General features: G+C 36.8%; 1 non-coding gene across 1 annotated transcript; it reads right to left on the minus strand.

The window, feature by feature from the left end:
* Positions 1-737: 737 nt before the first annotated feature.
* On the minus strand, positions 738-860 carry LOC118006453. Its single transcript, XR_004678080.1, has one exon. It is a non-coding gene; the product is annotated as a small nucleolar RNA SNORA54 (small nucleolar RNA).
* Between the last annotated feature and the right edge of the window lie 3,170 nt (positions 861-4,030).

Consider the following 4,030-nt stretch of genomic DNA (forward strand, 5'->3'; position numbering starts at 1 on the left):
TATATCCAGCAAAATTATCCTTCAGTAGTGGAGAAATGAAAGTCACCTAAATGTTTTATTTTTTTATCATTATTTAAAAAAATATTTTATTTATTTGAGAGAGAGAGAGCATGCATGAGCAGAGGGAAGGAGAAAAGGGAGAGGGAGAAGCAGATCCCCCACCAAGCAGTGAGACCTATGTGGGACTCAATCCTAGGACCCCGAGATCATGACCTGTGCTGAAGGCAGACACTTAACCAACTGAGCCATGCAGGTGCCCCTTAAATATTTTAAATTAACTCCTTAAGTGTTTTTAATTGAGAACCCCTGGTTAAGATAAAGGTGGCTTAGATTGCATGAACATATAGAATTCTTCTTCTTCTTTTTTTTTTTTAAGACTGTATTTATTTGCGAGAGAGAGAATGAGAGACAGAGAGCATGAGAGGGAGGAGGGTCAGAGGGAGAAGCAGACTCCCTGACGAGCAGGGAGCCTGATGCGGGACTCGATCCCGGGACGCCAGGATCATGACCTGAGCCGAAGGCAGTCGCTTAACCAACTGAGCCACCCAGGCGCCCCATATAGAATGATTCTTATGAATAGTTTTAGTCAAAAATTATTAACTTAAAATACACTCCTTTGTCTTTCACTAACCACTAAGGATGAATCTGGCTTTATGAACCCAGTTTTTTCCCCTCGCCTTCCTTTTTAAAAATTTTTAAAAATTTATTTAAAAATTTTAGACAAAATTTTCCAGGCCCTGTGTCCCCAGGACCTGAAACTGGGAGCCATGAGTCAGTCAGTCCTATGCTGCTGGAGCTGCTGGAGCACTGGGATGGAGCCTGTTAGCTACAGCCAGACTAACAAGCCATCAACAGTGCCTCCTCTCCTTGAGAACCTTCCTACCTAACAAAGAGAAAGAGAAGGTGGAGAACAAGGCTGATTTAAGACTCAGAGGAGAATTTTTAATATGTTTTCTTCCTCTCACTTTTTTTTGAGAGAAATTAGAATAAAATTATAGGCAGCATTTGAGGGAAACTTACGGACAAAGAAAGGGGGTTTTTAAATACGTGTTTCTTTGGAATATATCACCTAATGGTGTTTGGATGATGTCAGCATATAAATTGAGTTACCTTTTATTGCTCTGTGTTTTGTCTCTGCTCTAACACTAGACCGGTGGGTTATGGCTTCAAAAAGTAGTAGAGACATCTTCCACAAGGATTCTCATAAGCTTTTCTTCAAGTTTGTCGAAACCATCATATGCTCATTAAGATTTCTATAATCATACAGTTGATATGGTTGGAAGTTTTTAAAGTCTGAATTGTGATAGGTTCAGGGAGGCTTCTACTTGTTTTGGCAAGGGCATGGCAAAAATCTGTCTTGGGAATGGCTGCTTCACATTACTTGATATATGGTCTGCAGCATATATAGTGCTAGATTAATTTGACCACAGAAAGATGTCAGTAGATTACTCAAAGTATTTCTAGAAAAATGGACAGTTTTGAAAAATTATCTTACAAGGGGGAACATATTTTTATCTGGATCCAGTTTTTGTACAAGTTTATCTGAAAGCTAAAAATGTGCCTTGAGCTTCAGTGGGTCAGAAATAGAACAATTTCAGCAACCAGTCAAGCATTGTTTCTTTCCATTCCCCTTTTATTCTCCTTTATTCGATTTTATTTTTCTCCTAATGAGAAGATAGTATATGGGTTGTAGGATTATGGAAGGCATTGGGCGTATTTACCTTCAGGATTTGTAACTGATTTGGGCTTCTTTTTGCTTTTCTTTTGGAGGAAGAGATTGGGGAGACAAAAAACTGAACTCATTACCTGGTGATAAAGCTTTCTCTGACTTTTTCTTTGCCTTAGCCATATAAAGCAGAAGTCCTGCACAGGCTGGTAAGCTAATGACAGGCTGAGGGATGGGGTCTTCTGGCAGAGTGGTATAGTGCTAGAGTGAAATATTTTGTGGTCATTGAGCCCTTAATCCGATGAAAATTCTTTCTCCCATCACTCACTGTATGGAGTTGGAGGAATCTAGAAAATCTGGCCATTTGCTCATTCCTTCTGCATAGGATTAAATCATGAATAGTGATAACAACTAACCATTTTGAAAGTACACACACAAACACACACACAACCTTATTTAATCTTTAAAAACTGTTAAATTATATAATTGATATAAACCAAAGGATACATATGTAAATTATGTAAATTATAATTATAAAATGCTCAGGTATGAAACCAAAGTCACTGAAGGCTCATATGCTACTCTCCTATCACAATCCCTTGCTTTTCCAACAACCTCTGTGCTGAACATTGTTTATCATTACCTTGTCATAAAAAATAGTTTCCGACTGCATATGAATCCCTAAACAGTTGAGCTTTATAAAAATGTTATCATATTATATATAGTCTTCTGGGTCTTATTTTATCAATATTATACTTCTACAATTCATTCATGGTTTTGCATGTAGTTGTAAATTTATTCTATAGAATTTTATTGAGTATAACATAATTTATTCATTTTTCTAATGCTGAAGCACATTTCAGTTTCTATTGTTTTGCAATTATAAATAATTCTGCTCTGAAGTTTCTTGTATAAATCTTCTGGTGAACTTATACAAACATTTCTCTAGGATTGGAGTTCCTATGACGTAAAAGGCATAAAAATGTTTAAGACATAAAAATCTTTCACTTACATGATAGTGCCCAATTATTTTGCAAAATGATCGTAACAATTTACTTTCCCACGAGTAACGTATATGAGTTCCTGTTGATCCACATTACCCTCTAATACTTGGTAGTATCTGACTTCTTAGTTTTTCCAATGTAGTGGATATAAAATGGTATCTCACTGTAGTCTTAGTTTGAATTTATGTGATTACTGATGCTGTGCATTTTCTTTTCTATTTATTCACATTTATAGTCCCTCTTTTGTAGAATGTCTTTTATTTGCTTATTTTTCTATTACTTATCTTTTACTTACCAATTTATAGTCTCTTATATTATAACTATACTATTCCTTTGTGCTACAAGTAACTTGTCTCAGTTTAGTCTATAGTTTTACTTTTTTTTTTTTTTAAGATTTTATTTATTTGACAGAGAGAGCACAAGCAGAGGGAGAGAGAGGGAGAAGCAGGTTCCCTGCTGAGCAAGGAGCCCGATGTGGGACTCGATCCCAGGACCCTGGGATCATGACCTGGGCCGAAGGCAGCCACTTAACCGACTGAGCCACCCAGGCGTCCCTTTACTTTGTTTTTTGATAACAGAAATTTTTTTCCCAATTTCATTGAGAATTAATTACCATACATCACTGTATAACTTTAAGATATACAGCATGATGGTTTGATTTATGTATATTGTGAAATGATTACCACGATAGGTTCAGCTAATATCCATCTTCCCATCTAGATACAATAAACAGAAAAGGAAGAAGAAAAAAAAGAAAAACATTCTTCTTGTGATGAGAACTCTTAGGATTTATTCTCTCTTTTTTAAAGATTTTATTTATTTATTTGAGAGACAGTGCACACAAGGGAAGAGGCAGAGGGAGAAAGAAGGAGAGGGGGAGGGAGAGAATCTCAAGTAGACTCTGTGCTGAGTGCATAGCCTGATGCAGGGCTGGATCTCATCACCCCGAGATCATGACCTGAGCTAAAATGGAGTCGGATGCTTAACCGACTGAGCTACCCAGGCATCCCAGGACTTACTCTCTTTAACAACTTTTCTATATACCATACAGAAATGTTAGCTATAGTCATCATGTTGTACATTACAACCCTAGCATTTATTTATCTTAAAACTAGAAGTTTGTATCTATGACCACCTTCCTTCAATTCTCCCTCTCTTCACCCTCCAACTCTAGTAACCACAAGTCTGATCTCCTTTTCTGTGAGGTGTTTTGTTTTGTTTTGGTTTGGTTTTTTTAGATTCCATGTATAAGTGAGATCGTACAGTATTTGCCTCTCTCTAACTTATTTCACTCAGCATAATGTCTTTAGGGTCCATCCATGCTGTTACAAATGGTAAGATTTCCTTTTTATGGCTGAAT

The sequence above is a fragment of the Mirounga leonina genome, unplaced genomic scaffold, assembly GCF_011800145.1.
Source record: "Mirounga leonina isolate KUSES-001 unplaced genomic scaffold, KU_Mleo_1.0 Mir_96, whole genome shotgun sequence".
Classification (NCBI taxonomy): domain Eukaryota; kingdom Metazoa; phylum Chordata; class Mammalia; order Carnivora; family Phocidae; genus Mirounga; species Mirounga leonina.